The sequence below is a fragment of the Rhineura floridana genome, chromosome 5 (assembly GCF_030035675.1).
Source record: "Rhineura floridana isolate rRhiFlo1 chromosome 5, rRhiFlo1.hap2, whole genome shotgun sequence".
Taxonomy (NCBI): Eukaryota; Metazoa; Chordata; class Lepidosauria; order Squamata; family Rhineuridae; genus Rhineura; species Rhineura floridana.
Genome location: NC_084484.1, coordinates 128,579,483 through 128,603,097, shown reverse-complemented (window position 1 = coordinate 128,603,097; position 23,615 = coordinate 128,579,483).

The window sequence follows — 23,615 nt, the reverse complement described above, 5'->3', positions numbered from 1 at the left end:
CCAGCGAGCCAAGAGCCACCCTGGCAAGCCCCCGGGGCTCCTGCTCCCACTGCCTACCCCCCCGGGCCCTGGCGCTCGGTCTCCCTGGATTTCATCACGGACTTACTTGCCTCCCGGGGAATGACCACTATCCTCGTAGTCGTAGAACTGTTCACCAAGATGGCCCATTTCCTCCCCTGTGCCGGCCTACCCTCTGCCCCAGAAACTGCGCAACTGTTCTTGACCCAGGTTTTCTGGTCACATGGCCTCCCCGACCACCTGATCTCTGACCAAGGAGCCCAGTTCACCGCCCGGTTCTGGCAGGCCCTGTTTCGGGCCCTGAACGTCCAGATCCACTTGTCCTCCGCCCACCACCCTCAATCAGATGGACAAACAGAACGTACCGTCGCCACCGTCGAACAATACCTGCGGTGTTACACCTGCTTCCAACAGGACAATTGGGTGGATCTGTTACCGCTGGCGGAGTTCGCGTATAATAACTCCGTGCATGCCTCCACGTGCCAGACCCCATTCTTTGCCTCTTACGGCTACCACCCCCGATTCTTCCCCTCAGTGCAACCCCCGTCGCCGGTCCCCGCTGCGGATGTCATGCTGCAGGAGTTGCAAGCCCTGCAGGCAGTCCTGAAGGAGCAGCTGGAGCTGGCCAAGGACACGTATAAGCGCTTTGCTGACCGCCACCGCCAACCAGGCCCGCCGCTGAAGGTAGGCGACCGGGTATGGCTCTCAACCAAATTCCTGCGTTCGCAACGGCCATCTCACAAGCTGGAGGCTCGGAATGCAGGTCCCTTCCAGATCACCCAGCAAATTAACCCGGTGGCGTTCCGGCTCCAACTCCCTGCCTCCTTCCGCATTCACCCTGTCTTCCATTGATCACTGCTGACTCCCGCTCTCCCGCCTCACCCCTTGGGTAGTCAACCACGGCCCCCATCACCGATACAAGTCAACGGGGAAGAGGAATTCGAAGTGGCACAGATCCTGGACTCCCGGAGGCATCGGGGCCGCCTCCAGTACCTCATAGACTGGCAGGGGTATGGCCCTGAGGAATGCTCATGGGAAGATGCGGCACAGGTGCATGCCCTTCGTCTGGTCCGGCGCTTCCACCAGCGCTACCCGGATAAGCCGGGCCCTGGCGGGAGGCGGAAGGTTGGTCGTGGGGCGGGGGATAGTGTCATGGCCCCGTCAGAGGACTCCTCAGATGAGGACGACTCGGGAGTAACAGCAGCAGACCCAGGAGCAGCAGGAGACACAGAGGAGCCTCCTGAGAATCCAGCTCCTTCTGCCCCTCAGCTGCAGAGCACCCCAGGGACAGCAGAGGCCCTGCAGCCAGACACAGACAGTGAACAGGATACTCCCCCCTCACCTGCAGAACGTAGACAGCAGAAGGTCAGGCAGAAGAGAGGCAGGCCTGTCTCCTTAAGGCCCAAACGCTGAGGGCTCACACCTGCTGTCCATCCTGCTCTTTATAAGGCACACCTTGGCTGCAGCTTGTTGCTGACTGCAACGTCAGGTGTGGCTTTGTGTAGACCTAGTTTCCCTGCAGCATCTCTTTGACTGACCTCCTTTGCAATTGATCCCGGACCTCCACTGACCTCGCTTCTGGACTTCTGACTCGGCAAGTACGCTTCAGATAGGCCTGGCAGATTTACAACCCGACTGCTGGCTACGGACTTTCCTTCCCTGCCAAAGACCCCGGAATTTCCAGTCCCCCCTGACACTGCTGATGCAGTGTAGAGCTGACAGTTCTCATCCAGTCCATTGTCGCGTCCAGGCAACGGTTCAGCACATTGACCGCCTCACCTGAGGAAGATGAAAAGGAGAAGTAGAGCTGCGTGCCATCAGCGTACTGGTGACAACGCACTCCAAAACTCCTGATGACCGCACCCAACGGCTTCATATAGATGTTAAAAAGCATGGGAGACAAAACCGAACCCTGCGGGACCCCACATTGGAGTACCCACGGTGTCGACCAATGTTCCCCAAGCACTATCTTCTGGAGACGGCCCGCCAAGTAGGAGCGGAACCACTGCCACGCAGTGCCTCCAACTCCCAAGTCCGCAAGCCTCTCCAGAATGATACCATGGTCGATGGTATCAAAAGCCGCTGAGAGATCAAGGAGAAACAACAGAGTTACACTCCCTCTGTCTCTCTCCCGACATAGATCATCAAACAGAGCGACCAAGGCCGTCTCAGTGCCGAAACCGGGCCTGAAACCCGATTGAAATGGATCTAGATAATCGGTTTCATCCAATAGCGCCTGGAGCTGGTCAGCAACCACTCGTTCCAAGATCTTGCCAAGATATGGAACATTTGCCACTGGTCTGTAGCTGCTGAAATCCTCTGGGTCCAGGGAAGGCTTTTTCAGGAGTGGTCTCACTGCTGCCTCCTTCAGACAGCCAGGGACCACTCCCTCTCGCAAGGAGGCATTTATCACTTCCCTGGCCCAGCCAACTGTTCCCTCCTTGCCAGTTTTTATTAGCCAAGAGGGGCAAGGATCTAGTACCGAAGTGGTTGCACGTACCTGTCCAAGCACCTTGTCCACGTCCTTGAACTGAACCGACTGAAACTCATCCAACAAAACATGATAAGACTGTGCACCAGACACCTCACTAGGGTTAACTGCTATAAAATGAGAGTCTAGGTCCCGACGAATGCATAAGATCTTATGCTGGAAGTGCTCAGCAAACTCATTGCAGCGGGCCACCGAAGTATCTACAGTGTCCTGAAGGTCTAGAAGGAGTAGCCCTCGGACAACTCTAAAAAGCTCCGCTGGGCGGGAGAGAGATGCCTTAATAGTGGCGGCGAAATATTGTTTCTTCGCCACCCTCACCGCTCCTATATACCGCTTGGTGAAAGCACAAACCAGCATATAGTTGCATTCATCAGGAGTTCGTCTCCATCTCCGCTCAAGCCGCCTCCTATCTTGCTTCATCGCCCTCAACTCTGGAGTATACCAAGGAGCTGAATGAGCTCTGCAAAGGAGAGGGCGCACAGGAGCGATCGTGTCGACAGCCCGGGCCATCTCCGCATTCCACAGATTAACCAGGGCTTCAACAGGAGCGCCGGTCCTATCAGCCGGAAAATCCCCCAGAGCCCTTTGAAAACCTTCAGGATTCATTAGTCTCCGGGGGTGGACCAATTTAATAGGTCCCCCACCCTTGCGGAGGGAAAAGATCGCTGAAAGTCTAAACTTCAGCAAGCAGTGATCTGTCCATGACAAAGGGAGAGATGTAAAACTCCCCACATCCAGATCACTATCCCCATATCCAGTAACAAAAATAAGGTCGAGTGTATGCCCCGATATATGTGTTGGGCCACTAACATATTGGGACAGCCCCATGGTTGTCATGGCATCCATGAAGTCCTGAGCTGCCCCAGACAAAGTAGCCTCGGCATGAATGTTGACATCCCCCAGCACTAATAGTCTAGGGGATCTCAACAATACCTCCGAGACCACTTCTGTCAACTCAGTTAAGGAAGCCACTGGGCAGCAAGGTGGGCGGTACACCAAAAGGATTCCTAGTCTGTCCCTCTGGCCCATGATGATGCCATAATGATGGCATTTCACCGTTACACGCGTCAGTTAAGTATACTTCTTTTGACGAGGCAGTGAGAGTAGTTAGGAGGGCTGGCAGGGGTGCTTTAATGGCAAAGTGTGATATAAAATCCGCTTTTCACCTCCTGCCTGTGCACCCTGATGATGTAGATTTATTGAGTTTTAAATTTCAGGGCCAGTTTTATGTAGATAGGGCCATGCCAATGGGTTGTTCTGTGTCTTGTGCTGCTTTCGAAGCATTCAGCACGTTTCTGGAATGGGCACTGCGGAGGGAAGCTTCCTCCTCCTTCTCTGCTCATTACCCTGATGATTTCTTATTTGTTGGGCCGGCTGGCACTTCTCACTGCCTCTATTTAATGCAATCCTTCACCTCTTTAACTGAGGAATTGGGAGTTCCGCTAGCTCCTGAGAAGTCTGAGGGCCCTGCTACTTCCCTTATTTTCTTAGGGATCAAGTTGGATACGGTAGCTCAGTCATCACGTTTGCCGTTGGATAAGTTGGTTGCACTGCGACAACTGCTTCGATCCGTGCTTGTATTAAAGAAACTTACACTGGGTCAATTACAGGAGCTGGTAGGACATTTAGTTTTTGCTTCCAAAGTTATTTCCCCTGGTCGTGCATTTCTCAGACGTCTATGTGACGCCATGAAGGGTGTTCGCTCTCATTTTCATTTTCTTCATATTACTGCAGGGATGAGAGCGGATTTGCACATGTGGCTTGAATTCCTGACAGAATTCAATGGCCTTTCCTTTTGGTGACAGGAATTGTTATTGGAAGCCGAATTGCAGGTACATTCTGATGCCGCTGGGGGCATTGGTTTTGGAGTAATATTTAGATCCCAGTGGTGTGCTGAGCGATGGCCTGCCTCTTGGCTGGTCAATGGAATTACTTCCGATTTGACATTCCTGGAATTCTTTCCAATAGTAGTAGCGGTACATATTTGGCCATTGTCATTTCAGAATCGCACAGTGCGCTTCTGGTGTGATAATTGGTCCACGGTTTGCGTTATCAATGCATAAACTTCTAAGTCTTCCCGTGTTATGCGCTTAGTGTGGGTTTTTGTCTTGCAATGTTTGCGCTTTAATATTTTATTCCTTGCCAGGCATGTTCCAGGTTTGCTAAATTCCGTTGCTGATGCCCTTTCCCGCTTACAGATGGCGCGCTTTCGGGAGCTTGCACCTGGAGCGGCACTCGATCCTGTGCCAGTCCCACCTTTCCTGTGGAACCTTGGCAACTAGAAGTTGGGGTTGCGATTGCAGCTGCTCTGGCTCCCAGTACTTGAAATGCGTATGAGCGTTCATTTGCTAAGTTCCAGACTTTCCGCATCAGCAAGGAGCTGCCTTTGGCATGGCCTATTCCTGTGGATCATCTATTGCAGTTTATGATAACTTTAAAAGGGCAAAACAATGCTGTTTCTACTATCACCGGTCACCTTTCCGCGCTTGCCTTTATCTCTAAGGCACGGGGGCTGCCGGATCATTCTGTAGATTTTAGGGTCAGAAAGGTCCTTGAGGGTTGGTCGCGTTCCACTCCCAGGTCCACTGACCGGAGGAGGCCAATCACACCCGATGTTCTCCTCCAGATCCTGGCATTGTTTAATTCATTATGCTCATCTCTGTATGAGTCGCACCTGTTCGCCGCAGTAACTCTGACGATGTTTTACGGTGCTTTTCGCCCTAGTGAAGTATTGGCCCCCTCCAAGCGTGATGTGACTTATCGTGCCTTATGCGTAGGCGATTGCACATTAGGTGCTGATATTGTGAGGTTTTCCCTGCGGGTCTCTAAGACCGATCAGAAAGGCCGTGGCAATATTGTGTTTTTACGCAGTTGCCAGGTCTCTGAATTGTGCCCTGTGGCTGCAATGCGACAATTTCTGTCTATCCGGCCAGCGGGCCAGCGTTATCTTTTCATTCATGCTGATGGTTCTGCCCTGACTCAATTTCAATGTTGGGCCTTGTTGGCCAGTGGTCGTGATGCTGGAGTCTATGGGCTGCATTCTTTTAGGATTGGTGCGGCTACGGCTGCAGCCCTCGTGGGCATGAGCGTTTGCGATATACAGGCGATTGGAAGATGGCGTTTCAATGCATTCAAATCTTATGTCAGGCTTTAATAATGAGGTTTTGTTTTTGTTTCCCTAGGTTTGCTAAGCATCCCTATTCCTGTGAGGATCGTCTTGTGTGGCCACTCAATTTTGTTTTGGGCTCATCGGAGGGCTTCTTCGTCTGCTCCTGGGACCCAGCTGCAGCTTTCTGCTACTGCTACAGTTCATTGGGTAGCCCGGAGGGGCATGTTATGGGATGCGCTTTTGCCTTCTATGTGCCGTATTATGTCTTCTATGGATCGGCCACATATATTATTGATCCATTTAGGGGAAAATGATTTGGTGCAGAGTCCAGGTGTGGACCTGCTGGTTAAGGTGACTCGCGATCTCACGTGGCTTATTAATTCATATCCACACCTTATAATTGTGTGGTCAGATATGCTGGTTAGAAGGGTGTGGTGGGGTGCTATTCAGCCCAACAGGATCGATAGATCCCGGAAATGGGTGAATAGGAAGATCAGGGCTCTTGTCCTGTCGCTTGGGGGGGCTTTCATTCCCCATGACAGGATTAGGTTCCATTCCCCACATTTGTTTCGTGGGGAAGGTGTTCATCTTTCAGAACAGGGGTGCGATTTGTTTTTGGAGGATATTATGAAGGGTTTAAGGGTTTTGCTGTCTTCATTGGGTGGAGTGGACCAAGCTTGAGCTGATCCCCTCTTGTGGCATAGAATTCGGGCAGGTGAGGTATATAGGGGGATTATATATTCAGGTGGTTAAGGCATCATAAAAGGGGCACTTCCCAGGGAACCATCAGGGTTCATGTCTGGTGGCGATCTGGGTAGTGTCCTTGTGGGACCGGCTTGCGCATCATGGTGAACGCCTGTACGGCGGGGCCATGGTGTGGAGGTTGGAACCACGTGCATGGCTCCAAGAGCAAGGAGTGAGGAATTTACACACGTCCTTCACTCTGGAGTTATGCAATAATGAGAATTGATGCCTTTTTGAAGGTGGGGGCGTAGTCCCACATAGTTAGGATTAGCTTCACCTGCCCGAAGTAATTATATTTGAATGATTGGCTGTCTTGCTTTGAATTTAGTATGTTATATTTAATAAATATAACATTATTCCAATCTTGTGTCACGAGTCTTCCTTGTGTGGTGGCAATACATCTGTTAAAGCAATATAATGCTACTTGCAATGATTTGCAGATTCATTCTTTTAAAGAAAGGACAGGACAGAAATAAAAACTAAACTCCTTACAAGCTTTTACCTCTTTATGAGATCATGTTTAAAAAAATAGCTGATCTAGACATACTCATATTTTGCTGCCTCTAAAATGGGGGTGGCTAACCTGTGGCCCTCCAGAAGCTGGCCAGTCAACAATATCTGGAGGGCCACAGCGTAGCCTGCTGTTAAAGACCTGCTCTTTCATAAATAAATTATTTGGCCCTGGTTCCTAAATTATAGGAAAACCCAGGTGGGGCAGAATTGTTAAAGAACAGGATATAATCAAACATCATTTATATTATGCTTTAGAGGTAAGTCTATGGATGGGTGAAGTCTTCAGTTGTAATAGCAAACCCCAGTTTTAGCTGTAGAAGTTTGACTTCATTTATAACAGGTCTCAGTGCCAGAATTCCTTTTAATAGTTTTTTGTAGAGAGGGTCACTGGCCACATGCAGGCTTCGTTTACCATGAGAAGCCATAAAATTTTATATTTAAGAACAGAAGTCTTCACGAGCTTGAACCTTGGAATGCTTCAGGTGATAGAAAATATTTACTAGAATCTCACATGTTTTCTGCTCTGCTCAGAAGCAAAGTGCCAGTACTCTGCTGGAACTGAATGGATATTTGGTAAGTAATATAGAGAAACGTGAAAAAATTTAAATGTGCATGAACTTGAGACTCTAAATATGAAAAGCAACCACATTTCTCATTAGAACGCTTAGGGGCAGGTCAAAGAGATTTACAGCACATTCACACTGGAACTAGGGGGAATGTAAAAATCAATGATTTCCTCAAGCTGTTTCAGGATTATTGTATTCCAAAGAAAAAGATCACACTTGAGTGGCAACACTTAGTCATATAAAAGTGAAATATTGTTCAACTGTCATTTTCTGAATAGCCAGTCTGTATGTTCTAAAACCTGGCTTTGATGTGTGAATAGTCAATGTAAATTATGATATAATTAAATGAGAAGCTGTGAAATAAACTGAGCAAGGAACTACTAAGCAAGGAAAACCCCTCATAATCTAACTGAATTTTAGCTATCACAATAATTATAATGCTAATGTTGGCATAGCAGACTGTCTTTTACTCAGCAAAATGTGGAACTACATATTAGCTCAAAACAGCATCTTTACACTGCTATCCCCCTTTTCTGATGTTATAATGTGTGGTAATCTGCCCTGTCTGCATCTTTGGCTGCAACTGACGGAGATGGGAAAAATGGGGAAATGTGGATTGTTAATAACATATGAACAATGCTAAGTCTGATGCTGTGAAGGGGTAGGGGTCATTATGCATTCAGTACCCCCTTCCCCTTCATACAATTGGAGTTGTAGTCCAAAACATCTGGAGGGCACCAGATTACTGAAGGTTATAGTTCAGCTTTGCCAAAGGGGGGCATATTTGGTGGTATCCCCCATTCTTTATAATTTATAGTTCCATCCTGTAAAACGCTGAAATTCTCGACAGCTTGAGTGATTATTTTCTGTCACCAATTCGCAACCGCACAATTAATTGCCATGTTAGGAGCATACTTCAAGCACACACAGCAGTCATTTTACTATGGAGCAAAGCTCTGTTAATGTCATATTTGGGACCACTCTTCTAATTGGAGCAGGGGTGCTTGCATGGTTGAGCATCCCCATTTTGAATACTCACCCCAACACTAGGCTCAGAGTTTATTTCTGAAAGCCACCCAGCTAGGAGTAGATATTAGGGGGTTCACACAAATGTGACTATGTATCATATGTAAACAAACAAACAAGCATAAGAGATACATTATATTGCTCTTGCTTGCAAAGTACTATTACTGTAACAATCCAGGAGCAGCACTGCCCAAATTTGATGAGGCAACAGTGGAGCCTTATGATTTATTTGGAATATTTAGAAGTATTTATTTATTTTATTTATTTATTGGATTTCTTGGTCGCCCATCTGGCTGGCTAACCAGTCACTCTGGGTGACGAACCAGTCACTCTGGGTGAAGTAGAGCATAAGTGGTGGTAAAGAGCGTAAATGCCTACAAGGCAAAAAATCAGCGATTCCATATTAGATTCCCAGAGAGAGGGAGCCTCTGCCCCTAAGGTGGGTCTAACCATCTCCGTCTCTCTCTCTGTCATCTTTTTTTGTTCTGAATGATATATCTGTTGTTTCTTCACACAAAGAGACATACACATACATCTTAGATCAGCCCCCTCCCCTTAGCTACACTGTGTGAGCTTGTGTGTCATTCACTGCACACGATGTGGACACTCACGCCCATCATGCTAATGTGGTGCTTTAGTGGCTATCAGTGGCTACTAGCCATGGTGGCTGTGCTCTGCATCCACCACTGGAGACACTGTGTTTCTGAATTTCAGTTGCTTGAAACTGCAGGAGTGGAGAGTGCTGTTGTGCTCAGGTCCTGCTTGTAGGTTTCCCACAGGCATCTGGTTGGCCACTGTGATGAGAGGATGCTAGACTGGATGGGTCATTGGCCTGATCTAGCAGGCTCTTCTTATGTTCTTACACTTCCCCTACCCTCATTGCTAGCTGTCCTGCCATCCTAGTCCCAGCAAGCAGTACTACTACTGTCATAGCCGGGAGGGAAACCTCAAGCCCAGAGACTGAATGATGCCCTTCAGGCCTCTCAATCTGGCCCCCAGGACTCTCACCAGGCTGCATCCCTCACCAAACCTGTTCCATGATCTCCTTGACTGCTTTTGCCTGTAATGTTTCTTTAAACTGAGATAATAGACTTTGTTTGTCTGGTGGAATGTGGAGGGTGTGTGTGTGTGTACATGTGTATATAATTTTTGCATAGTTGAAATGTAGCATGCAGTAGAAAGATAAGAGTCACATTCCTTCACCTACTTTTCCATCTGACCCTGCCCACCACTGGAATACAGTCCCCAGAAGGTTGTCCACAAGGAAATGTGCCCCTTAAACTTAAAAAGATGCCCCACTTTTGAGAAAATCTCCCATAAAAACCATCTCAACTTGCATCCAGGAGGCCTCACTCAAAGTGCTGTTTAGGTTGTGTTTGACCCCAGTGAGGCTCATATATTTCTAGGCAGGGCTGGCTCTAAAGGGTGGCCAGGTGGGGCCCTGGCCGAGGCTCCCACGGCCCACAGGGGCCCCTGAAGGGCTCCTCGTTGTGATGGGGGAGTAGTGCTCCCCTTCTGTGGCAGCCTGCCACGGATCGCAGGGAAGGAGCTGCCCGCCTGGTCGCTGGCCCGCCTGGTCGCCGGCCCACCTGCCCCCAGTAACTTGCCCGCCATCCTGAGGGCCCTTCATTATGGTTGGGAAGTAGTACTCCCCTTCCGCAGCAGACTTCCTGTCCTGGATCTCATGGAGGGAGCTGCTCGCCCCCCTGCCCTCCACCAGCTCCCTCACTCGCCCACCTGCTCCCTTCCTCCCTCCCCTCCGCCAGCTCCCTCACTCGCCCACCTGCTCCCTTCCTCCCTCCCCCAACTCCCTTGCTTGCCCCCCCGCTCGCATGCACAACCTCCTGCCCGACCTTCCGCTCCTCTGCCTGCCTGGTGGGTAGGTAGGTGGGGTATGTGTGTGTGCCAGGACAGGCTAGTGCCCAAGGGCCCTGGCGTGTCTGGGGCCAGCCCTGTTTCTAGGTCATTATCACCTTTGTGCTGGCAGGGATGCAGTGAAGCAGGAACATTTTTGCACCTGTGGTGGCAGTGTAGTAGTGCATTTACATACTGGTAACAAGTATTTAATGAGATATGTATAAAATGCTAACAATTAACCTCAGACCCAGTATTGGTATTACTTATGCTGAAAAGCAAAGAAACCTCTCTGTTGTGCACAAGGAGCTGGTAGCCACACACATAGAAGTTGCAAAGCTTTGGAAGCATGTGAGGAGTCCTTCAAGAATGGGGTAGCTGGAGAAAATATGAGACGGTAGTACAAGGACAGGTCAAACACAATAGATTTGATGCAACTTGATTTCCCTTTCTTAGCTATATTTATGGGTCTGACAAAAGAGACATCATCCTGCAACTCATTCCTCCATGTGAAGGTGCTATGTATCAAAAGACATACATCTAGGTGACTGGCACTTCAACCATGTATTCAGTTACTTGCCAATGGAACCGTATGTATGGATTAATGATTGATATATCACTCTATACAGTTAAATTTTGCTGTTCCAGTTACTGTATAACTTTATGATTATTAATTAAATCCTTATTTTAAAAAATCCCACACTCCTGAAATAGAAGAATAGTTGGACAGAACCATAACACCATATTGGGTAGAACCATAATATTCACTTCTTATGTTGGGAAGAAAAAACGAACTTGCACAAGCCAAGGTTATTTCAACACTTTGCTACTTTCTTTGAAAAAGCTATTCTAGCCTAAATTGTAAAACATGGATGTGGGAAAGTCTCTTCCTAAAGGGTGTTTTATTTGTTATGAGTCAAAGGCAGATTTTTTTTTTCTATAGCAAGATGCATATCACAAACTTTTGAAATATATTGTTCAGCTGATGCTGTTTCTAGAAATCTTCCTTGTGACTTATTGATAAATGAAAGTATGGGAATAAAATAGCAGTTCCTGGGTACAGACTTATGCATTCACTGGTAGGAAAAATGGGCTTGAACCAAGGACCTTATAAGCTTCCAGAATGAAAAGAGACTGAAGGGGGAAAACCCTGCTTTTCTTAGAAACTTCCATTTTCAACTCTATTTGTCATACTTCAGAGACACAATGTGTGGTTAAGACGTGGAGGGGAAATAGCAACTTCTGGTCTTCTTTGTAATGCTGATTGGAAAAAAAGGAAGAGTCTTAACAGGAATTTTCAGGAAATCCAGAAAAGATGTGATTAAAATGGATTTATTAGGTCATGAATTCATGGTTCACATAAGCATGTTGAAGATTAAAAGCCAAACAGTTCAGAAGTTCTAATATTGCCATTTCTTTGATTTAAAGCTCTTTTGCATCAAAGCTTTTTGCACAATTGCTTTCCAGCTGTTTAGTCTGCCACTTGATTAGCTAGGACAGCACTGCAGCATTTCAGATTGCTCACTCTTCTGTAATGTTGTACCATCAGCCATAGCTGCTTTTCACTTACTTCTCTGCAGCGCTGTAGGACAGCCTGGCTTCATTTTGCAAGGCTGAGTTTGCTTTTCTTACAAGGCATTTGCCTTCAGTCTTCTGCTCCGTCTGCTTTTCTTTAAAAACTTGCAGCGTTGTGCTATTATACATTCCTGCAGTGCTTAAACAATGTGATTGGGCAATGAACCAGGGTGAGGAGGGGAAAGAGCATGAAGAAGGTGGAAATAGAATTAAATAAGGGAGAAAATATCCTTGTATATCAGAGTTGAGAACGCAACTGAGGAGGTAGGCAAAGACACAAATGGCTACACACAACAGCAATTGATATACTACACTGTTCATGCAAGAAATGTTTCTACATGTTATTTGGTGTTTCTGCTATCAGTTACAGTTATAATTACACCCTTCCTAGAACCCATTGTATATGTACCAAAACAGTCACAAAACTGCTTGACTGTTTGTCAGAGGACTGGGGGCTGGGCCCAAGGGGGATAGGCAATACTAGACACTTACGATCTTTCTCTATGCAAGCTTTTTGGGCCTTAACCCCACTCAACTTAGAAATTGGGTATTCGATTACGATGCGAACCAAGATAGGGCAACAATTATTGCAGCCCCTTTTTCATCTTGGTTCCCCCACATTAAATTCAATCATGCCAAACCCCACTACTTCGACACTTTGTCGTGTGCCCCCTTACGAAGAACATTCACAGAGCTCACATTTCAAGAAATGCCCACAGCTTACCTTAAAGGTAGGTACTTGGGAATCCCTACGCAGGAGTGACACTTTATCTTTGGTTGTAAGGTACCCGAAGATCTAGTTCATTATATGTTCCAGTGCCCGCTGTACAGGAACCCTAGACAGAAATTCTTAGCCCCTCTGATTAGTCGTATGGGGGGGACATCATGTGGAGACTGGGTGATTATGCTTCTGGCCGATAATTACAAGCAGGTCACAATTGCAGTAGCAAATTATGCTCTGGCTGCCAAAAAGCTCAGAGCAAATCATGTAAAAGTTTCATGATCCTCAGCTGGATCTGTTTTAACGTTATAGGTATTACAGTTTTAAATGTACATTTCGTATTGTGCAATGGCCTATGGCTAAATGCAAATAAAGGATTGACTGACTGACTGCTTGACTGTTTGTCATATTATTTTGCACATATATACTCAAGCCACATTTTCAAGTCACCAGAACTTATCATTTCTCAATGTGAGTTTACACATGTCATGCATGTTCATCGACCAGTTGATGCTTTGCCATTACAGTTCAAATGCCACAAGCAGAGCTTTTACCTATCAATACATGAAATTCCAAAGAATGTAGGCAGATAGGAACTTTTCATCGAGGCAAATTACACTAGCAATGCAAAGCACCCACATTTAAGAGACAGATGCAAAAGAAATGCTGGTTTATTCAGGATGCATTGCCCTCTGTATAGACTTTGTATGCTCTCAATAATGTTACCAAATAGCTATTTCAGGTTGGCCAAGTAGTGTTGTAACAGATAAAAAGCCAGCAGAATCGGAACCGAGGATGAAGATCAGAAATGCAGGATTTGCTAGAGCTTAGGTAGACGTTGTTGCTCAAGGAAAGCCCAGCTGCAAAAGGAAGTCCTATGCATTCATTCTTGCCCAGAAACAAACAATGACCAGCCCTTGGTAGGTGGAGCCAGGCCAGATCTGGAAGGTTCTTCCCATTGCTCACTACACAGGGCAGTTGTTAGCACTATAAAGCAGATGTGAAAAGCCTGATTATCCTATTGTATCTCACTTTATATAGAGAGTTTATGTATTTCAGATCTATGTGCTCTTCAAAGGCCAAGATGTAGTATTCTGTTTTTGGGAGCCCCCTTGGGCTTTTTCCTAGTAAACATGTTCACTGTTTACCACTTTTTTTAAAAAAAAAAAACTCATTCAATATGTGGTTTATAAACATGTGAATAAGTACCCAAAGACACCTACAAGCAAGCTTTAGCCTTCCTTGTGTTTAGCTGGTTGGTTGTTCCAGTCTGTTGATTCTTTTCAGTTAAATAATAACTTGTCACAGGAGTTAAGGCTAAATCCTGCAGGTTTCATGTTTTCTGTTTTTACCCATCACCCAGACTGTCAAGATATGTGTCAGTCGCTGTCACTGGAAGAAGTGACATCTGAATCTGCTGCAGCCAATAGCCAGTGGCCACAACAGAATCTAGATGAAACGTCTCAGTGTTCACCTTTGAAATGTCAGTTGTTCTCCATTCTGGCTTCATAGAAGGAATTGTCAGCATGTCCAATGATGTGTGCTGAATAAATACTAAAATGACAGCCACTTATGCAGTCGTCTGTGATTACAGTTGAGCTAGGCTAAATGCCGGGGTTTTAATATTAGTGAGAAGGCGATTCCCATATTGCCAGAATAGACACTCTCCAAGAACAGGAGCTGATAACGTTCAGAGTAGTATACGTTTTTCTCCACTGGATAAAACAGTTTTAGATGCATAGAGGTTTGGTGGATGAAAAGAAGGCAAATGTAATCCCAGGGTCTGAAGAACAGTGCTGTTTAAAGGAGTGTTCCCATTGATTTCTAAGGAGATGATTGATAACTTTTGAAAATCAAAACTTGATTTCTCCTGTAGAAGTCTAGTTCCTCTGTTCTTTGCTAAAACAATACTACTTTCTCTTTGCCAAGAGTAAACAGTTTATAAGATTATATTTTACTAAAAATCTTGAATAGGAAGAAGTAAGCCAAAGCTCTGTGTGTTTGTGTAACTGTGATGCCCCTGTAAATGTTGTACAGTAATTATGGTAAGTATCGGTTTTGTAGGGTAACTGTGGTAAGTAGAGTGAGTGGGGGGGGAGTACATGTGTTGGAATATTGATGAATGCTGAGTTGTGATTGGCTGAGTGTCTGGGTGGTTAAAGGTATAAATGAGAGAATGACAGTTAGGGTTAGTTGTTGGTTCTGGGTTTTGGAGGGGTGGATTTGTGTTTAGGCAGGTAGTGAAGCTGGTTTTAGAACTAAGATATATAAAGAGAAAACTATCATATGTAACCACACGTTTGTTTGTTTATTGCATTTGTATCCTTGTGTTATTAAATAAATAGTTTTGGTTTAACAACAGGTCTGATCCTTGGCTGGGATATTACAGACCAGAAGGGTGGACAGAGCAAATACCAAAGCTGGAAACAGTATCAATGGTGGCAGCAGTGAAGGGTAACTGCACCAGGTATCCAAAGTAACCCAGGGCTGTAATCTTTAAAGGCAGAAAGATACAGGGAGGTTGTGGCCTGTAAGTGCACCCAGACACTATGTACCAATCTGTGGAGGAAGCTAAGGTATAGTCTCAGGGCAATATTGCATTACAGAGTGTCAGGTGGTGGCTCCTAGTAGTGGGATTGTGAGAGACCTGTGCTGGGGCCAGTGGGAGAGATCCATTATGAGACCAGACCCAGAGTAGGGGTCTGACAGTAACATGCATATATACAGTTCTTTGTGTGTGTAATGGAACTCACCAGTATGGAGCACCAGCACCTCTTTTTTGTTGCCCATGATAACCATATTCTGCTGGCACCCACAGCACTTTTATCAAGGTATGAGTACCAGCACCTCACTTTTTACCAAAATATATATAAATAAGCCGAGTAAAACAAAGTTTGCTACAACAATTTCAGCCTTGACAAGAATGTTCAGGGCACCAAAAGAGACACCTGAAATTGAAAGACAGATTTCAGGGAAGCACAAAACGAATGATCTTTTTTTGTGTGTGGAGGGAGAGTGCTTATGTTTGGAGAGCTGTTGATGTTGTTGCCTCATTTAGGGGGTGGGTTGTTCCACCACTGTTATATTTATATGATATGTTTTTTAATTTTGTTTTATATTGGTTTTAACTTTTTTATTGATTGTAAGTCACTTTTGTGAAAAAACTATCACATTTAATAAATAAATAAACTACATAATGTTTTAGGTCTTTCTTAAACATTTTGCTGCCACCTATATGTAACCCACAAATATCCTTACGTTAAATAGGAGAAGTGGGCAGGGTCAGTCTTTTCTGACTGTATGATCCCATTCATAGTTGCAGTGACAAAACCCCCGACAAGGATCAAAATTAAATATAGATTAAAAATTATAGTTCTCATATATTATCAGAACAGATTAATACTTTTAATACTCTTAACAATCTGGTTGCTATTGCTTCATAACAGTAAAGAAATTACAATTTCTCCCTTTTTCAGCAATTAACAGGGTGCCACAAAACAAAACAATGAGCTCACAGTCCTTTAGGTTTGCTGCTATTTTCTTGTGCAGGAAACAAAATCTTTTTTCTATGTCGCTCGGCTCCTAAAAACAATCAAAGCAGGCCTGTGAATAACATAAAGTTTGCTGGCCTTCCCATCCCCTCTGGAGCAGCTTCCTCTTCTTGATTTGGGCTGGTCTGCTGGAATCTTCTCTTTCCATACATAAATCAAGTTTATACTTAATACTTAACTATAACTTTAAATATAAGCAGGTACATATTTTACAAAATCACAAAATTATAACTTTAATAATGAAGTCTATAATAATCCCACTAAAACAATATCTAACCATTCCCACAAATCACCTGTGACCACTAATTAATACTTTGGTCCCAACACATACCTAAAAACAGTCAAAGCAGACCTGTGAAAAACATAAAGTTTGCTGGCCTTCCCATCCCCGCTGGAGCAGCTTCCTCTTCTTGAGTTGCACTGGTCTGCTGGAATCTTCTCAGAGAAGCCAGCCCACCCTGAAGGGTACTCACTGAACATGCTCCAATAGCTAGTTCTAGAAAGAGAGGGGGAGGATAATAGCCACACCCAATACCAGCAAACAAAGACATGTTGTATTTACCACTTTTTAACAATGCTGGTAGCCACAACTGAAGCATGGGTTACATATAGCAGCATCAACAGAGCTCGTTGCAGCGGCTAGCAGTCGACTGTTGGTCACAATTTCTCCCCTGTTTCTGTTTGGTATTATAAAAATACACACAGAAATAGGAACTAATTTGGTTGGTCCTATTTCTTAGCAGAGTTGTAAAAATACAAGCAGCAGAATGAGAATATAAACCAGCCCCATCTTTCTCTATATAAATAACAACAGACACAATCCTTTAGGTAAAAGAAAAAAATGTTTACTCACAACCTCTTCACATGTTCAGAAGAAGATAGGCTCTAGCTTAGAAGAAAGAAAAATATAGACATCTCAGTCCATCTTGATGGTTTAGTATTGATGCTCTTAGAGAGAGCATCTGTGCCATGTGGCCTCTCTCAATGGTAGGAAGATCAGCAATGGAGAATATTCAAAAATCCCCCAGGACAATGGAGGAGGAAGTCAGGTAAGTAACCCCACCCATTAGGAAGTTACATCATGGTAAAACAGGTACATGGGATATTTCCCAAATATCCCTTAAAGTAACCATGTAATATTTGTTTAACAGTTTCAATGTGCCAAGGAAGCAAATGCATCAATTTGAACCCACTTTGTAAAATGTAGATTTAAAAACCAAAGTGCCATCTGTAATGTGAATATAGTAGTCAATTGACCATAAAGCTGGAAAGCAGCAGGCACTGGCCCCTTTTCAGAAATTGTTCTGTCTCCACTGGATGCCATGCTTCCAATACGGATTCCATTGGGCTAGAATTCTGGCCCATTCACAGAACATGACATAGTAAACTATAACCATTTTCAGAAACAATCCCTAGTGCTAAAATTATAATTGCCACCCTGGGCTCGTACTGGGAGAAAAGGCGGGATATAAATTTAATATGTATATAAAATATCATCATTATTGTTTATTCATGTGCTGCTTTTCAATAGTGATCTATACTCAAGGTGACTTACAGCATGAAAAAGTTACATAATTCGCTAAGTTGCACACAAAATTGAAAGAGTCAAACAATGTTTGGAACTATACAATACAAAGAAATAGTTCCCTTATAATTCACAATAAGGTCTACCAATAAAATATGAAAACATAATCCCAATAACAACAAAAATAACTGATCTCTGGAACTAAACTTTAGTCCCAGCAAAAACCCCTAAACAATACTATCAAGATGGTCTCTGGCCCCTTCAGGTAGTAGCAGTTTTTACAGCTGAAATCAGTCAGGTCCCCACATTCCCAGGCCAGGTGGAAGCAGGCCAGCAAGCAAAGAGAGGATCTTGTAGCAATCACAGTCAAGATGGTCTCTAATGTGTTGTATTGCTGTTATGTTGTATTATACAGCCACAAGAGTAGCTGTATACTATAGCCAGTATGGATTTTTCACATTCCGCAATGTTAAATTGAAAATACCCCCATGCCATTCTGATGCTTCCCATCAGCTCATTTCAAAACAAAACCTTACAAAACTTATAGCCCTGAACTCAGAAACGCTTGCTTAACAACCCTCTAAATTTTCATGGTGATACACAAAACAGAGAGAATTGACAGTTCAAAGTGTAAAGAGAAAGAGAGAAAAATCAGACTCCTGTTGGACTTTTTTTCTGTCAAGAGTTCCCATAATTTGTTGAAATTAATTAAATATCAGCAATGTTCACAGAGTACCTGTAATCTTAGTACTGACTTTGCCCCATACACTGACCTTCATCTTCTGCATTTAAAAGTTAAAAAATGCCTAGCTAATTTGTAATTAATTTAATAAATTTAGCATTACAGGCAATGATAAGCCCGGGCATGCTCAGTAAGAACCAATGGTCAGTGTTCTAAAGGCCAGACTCACAGCTGCTTTACTTGGCTAATCAGGGGGGGCACACCCACACCACACCTTTATTTTACTTTAGACAGTCATGGCTTCCCCCAAAGAATCCTGGGAAGTGTAGTTTGTTAAGGGTGCTGAGAGGAGACTCCTATTCCCCTGACAGAGCTCCAATGGCCAGAATGGTTTAACAGTCAGCTGCTCTGATTGAAGCTCTGTGAGGGGAACAGGGCCTCTCCTAGCAACTCTCACCACCCTTCACTAACTACACTTCCCAGGATTCTTTGGGAGAAGCCATGACTGTCTAAAGTGAAATAAAGGCCTGCTGTGGATGTGGTCAGTGACAGCTTTGGTTTAAATTTGGTTGGGAGGCTACATCTGCCTGCTGTAGAATAAAAAGGTGGGGAGAACACTTAAAAGCAATGATACTGTTCACAATGTTCTTTTTGGAAAGGAAAGGGGCTTCCCCTCTGCCCAGTATCCACCCACCCAATCTCCTCCCCACCCCTTCCCTCCTCCTCTCCTCACTCCCTTTTCCCCCTCAGTGCCCCTCCCCCAGGTCAGTTTCATCTATCCTAAGCATGATTGCACAGGAGTAAAGCCTCAATAAACATGCAAATGATCAGACCTGCACTCCCATCCTCCTCCCCCTTCCATCACCTCCCTTCCAATCCTCCTTGCCCCTCCCCTTCCTTCCACTCTTCTCTCACCTTCTTCCCTCTCCCCTCCCCCTCCACCATGGTCTGTTTTCCCTATCCTAACCATAATTGCAATGGAGTAAATCCCATTGAACTCAACAAGCATGCAAATGATCAGACTTGCCTTTTCCCCTTCCTTTCTCCTCCTCTCTCTTCCTTTCCCTTCTTCCTCCCCTCCCCTCCCCTCTTCCTTCTTCCTCCTCCCCTGCCCACTCCAGCCCTCCCTCCCTCCTTGTTCTCCTCCCCCCCCATGGTCAGTTTTACATATGCTAAGCATGATTGCATGGGAGGAAATCCCACTGAACTCAATAAGCATGGAAATGATCAAACCTCACCTCACCTCCCCCTCCTGCCTGCTCCCATCCACCTCCTCCCCTCTGCCCTTCCTCCTCTCCCTCCTCCCTCCATGCTCTTCCTCCTTCTCCCCTCCCCATGGCCTATGTTTCACCTATCCAAAGCATGATTGCAGGGGAATAAACCCCATTGAACTCAATAAGCATGATCGATACATTCTCAGCAAACTGGAGAATCCTGGGAACTGTAGTTTGTTATGGATGCTGAGACTTGGTAGGAAGTCCCTACACCCCTCACAAAGTTAAAATTCCCAGAGCTGTTTAACAGTCAATACATCCTCCCAGAGAGAGAGAAAAAATGTCTTTGCACTGAAATGATGACAACATGCTCCCTAGGGAGAGCATTTTATAACATTCACTAATAGGCAAAACACCTTGCGGTTTAAGAACGTACTTATCACCAACAGATATTTCTATCAAACTTTAAAAAGCAGGGAAATTGGGCAGCTCTAGTGAATGCACCAGGGGAGCAGGAGACCTGACCTCCTCTCTGAGGTATTGTACTGCCCTACAAATTTGTCAAAATGCAAACACAATTTGGGTTGGTCTTTCACAGTCCAATCCACTTGATGTGTAGCTTGAAAGAATTTGGTAATGTCTTCTGAGCATATGGTGAGTAGTGGCAACACCTGCAATCAGCTGAAGTAACAGAAAAAATGTGCTGTGCTGATCTTCTTTTAGCAGGGAGGAAGCAACAATATTAAGATAGAGAGTTCAGATAGTCACCTTAAATACGTTCGATTTACTTTGCAATTTTAATGAAGTTTCCTATAGTAAATCATTTTATTTTGCTTCTATTTCTGTGAATATGTGAAGCACAGCAACAATTTACAACACTAAAAAAAGCTCCAAAAAGTTGTGGAATAATGGCACTGGCTATTCTGCAGAATACTTTCCAATAGACATGAGGAGTGTCTCAGTTTGCACAAGATAAAACAGTGGGAGGTGAAATATATTCTAGCAAAATTCTATGCTCTATGTTTTTAATTGACCATGCCTACCTTTCTTTAAGTGGAGTGGTTTAAGCATAGCAGGCTGAAAACATGCATCTTGGGCTGGTCAAGTCTGTTTTTTCCAACAGCTAGATTCATTGCTTAAGTGGCAGCATACTGTAATCAGTCTGATTTTACATCAAACTGCAGTTTCAGTTTCAGCTATTAATGTGCCCAAATAGATATTGAACATATCCTCCAGTTTGAAACACAAAAGGCTGTCTTCACCATCATTATGACATTGACCAATAAAAATGTTTTGAAATTATTAAAAATAAATTTGACACAGATTTCTAAATGAAAGAAATATAATTTTCTAGGTTAGATTCTCTGTAAAAACAGTAGTAACACAGGAAAGAAGCAAAGGAAGAAGAACACCAACAAACATATAAAAATATAATTTTTCATCTTTTGAGATGGCAGGTGTTGCCATCACTCACTATGTGCTCAGAAGTACATGTTACCAAATTCTTCCAAGCTACACAGGAAGTGGATTGGACTGTGAAAGACCAACCCAAATTGTGTTTGCATTTTGACAAATTTGTAGGGCAGTGCAATATCTCAGAGAGGAGGTCAGGTCTCCTGCTCCCCTGGTGCATTCACTATAGCCGCCCAATTTCCCTGCTTTTTAAAGTTTGGTAGAAATATCTGTGGGCTATAGGTATGTTTTTATACCGCAAGGTGTTTTTTTTGCCTATCAGTGAATTATTTCTTGTGCCGTATTATTTCTTTTAGAAATCATCTATTACTTTTGTTGTATTATTTCTTTTGTGCTGTATTGTTGTGTTGTATTATTTCTTTTATTGTATTATTTCTGTTAGAATGCATCTACTATTTCTAAAGTATCCCAGAACTGCTGTAGTCTGTTCCAAGGTCTATTTCCATATCACTGTCACGTGTACTAACTCATAAGTCTGGTCTGTTCCATTTCTTCATTGATTTGAGTCTTTTTAAAAAGAAAATAACCCTCTATGTATATTTGCACTAAATATATCTTTATATATATTTTTATAAACATATTCTCAAAATATACATTTCTAACAGTATTTTGCTTTCAAAATGTATAATTTAAAATATATTTTGGTACTTTTTGTGTGTGAAATTGGAACATTCAAGAAGCTCAAAAGTTAGTTGATAACTAAATCTGGGAGGTGGGGATGAGAACAGTTTATATTGAAATTCACAAAAATAAAATTCCTCAAGCATCCTTAATGTGTTCCTGAAAACTGTGTCATTGCGCCAAGGAAATTTGGTTGTTTAATATCATGGAAACTCTAATCAGTTGCATCTAATTTTAAAATGACAAAGTGATCAGGAAATGGTCCAGGGTATTTTCCCCAAGAGCAAGGCAGCATCTAAGGATTGGCAGGAATTCTGACACAATCTACTCTTATTTTACGGACAACAGTAGTAAATTACTTTATAAAGGGGAATTAGATTAACATAAGCCCTTTTGGTGATGAATCTTAACTACAGTTAAGTCGGAAACACAAGGTTTCATCATTATAAGCCTCAAAATTCTACAGCTTATTTCTTTCCTCTTTTTTTGTGAAAACTACTGGTGTACCTTATAGGGATGGGTGAGAATTTTGATTCACTTTGCATTTCAAGCGGAATTTATTGAATTCGCACTTTCCAAAACAATATGCGAACCGAAACACAGCCATCCTTCAAAATTAGCATTTATTAGAATTTTGTGATGTAGAGAACTGAATTTAACATTGGGAAAGTGAGAAAGTGAGAGAACCAAAACTGATAGATCTTTCCAACCCTAGTACCTTATTCAAGCTTGTTATGGACCAGACTCTTTAATCATTTTGGTGAAGGTCTGTTCAGCAGTTCAAAAGTGATAAGGTTTCCCTACTCCATTAAAGTTTATGTAAAACAAATCCTGACAAAAAAGTGTCATGCTTCACTGTGAAAGCAATGAGTGAAGCCAACATCTTGCCAGAACTGCCAGGTTTGCAGAGAGTGTCACCTATTTGATGATGTGTGCAATGCCTATTCCTTTTGTTATGAAATGTCACAGAGTGGTGCAGTTGTTAAAAGAGGCTTTGTCAGCTCACAGGAGGATTCCAGCAATATAGCAAGGCTCAGATGCTTCAAAAGACAATACAGTACTAGGTCATAAGAACATAAGAACATAAGAAGAGCCTGCTGGATCAGGCCAGTGGCCCATCTAGTCCAGCATCCTGTTCTCACAGTGGCCAACCAGGTGCCTGGGGGAAGCCCGCAAGCAGGACCCGAGTGCAAGCACACTCCCCTCCTGAGGCTTCCGGCAACTGGTTTTCAGAAGCATGCTGCCTCTGACTAGGGTGGCACAGCACAGCCATCATGGCTAGTAGCCATTGATAGCCCTGTCCTCCATGAATTGGTCTAATCTTCTTTTAAAGCCATCCAAGCTGGTGGCCATTACTGCATCTTGTGGGAGCAAATTCCATAGTTTAACTATGCGCTGAGTAAAGAAGTACTTCCTTTTGTCTGTCCTGAATCTTCCAACATTCAGCTTCTTTGAATGTCCACGAGTTCTAGTATTATGAGAGAGGGAGAAGAACTTTTCTCTATCCACTTTCTCAATGCCATGGATAATTTTATCTGACCCGCCTTTTCTCTAAACTAAAAAGCCCCAAATGCTGCAACCTTTCCTCGTAAGGGAGTCGCTCCATCCCCTTGATCATTCTGGTTGCCCTATTCTGAACCTTTTCCAACTCTATAATATCCTTTTTGAGATGAGGCGACCAGAACTGTACACAGTATTCCAAATGCGGCCGCACCATAGATTTATACAACGGCATTATGATATCGGCTGTTTTATTTTCAATACCTTTCCTAATTATCCCTAGCATGGAATTTGCCTTTTTCACAGCTGCCGCACATGGGGCATCTTTGTTGGTACCAAGCACTCCATCATCTCCATCTGGATTTTGACCTGAAAGACCAAGGGAAAGTGGGGCTGCATAGAGGTAAGTTGTAACCAAGCACAATTTGTAGC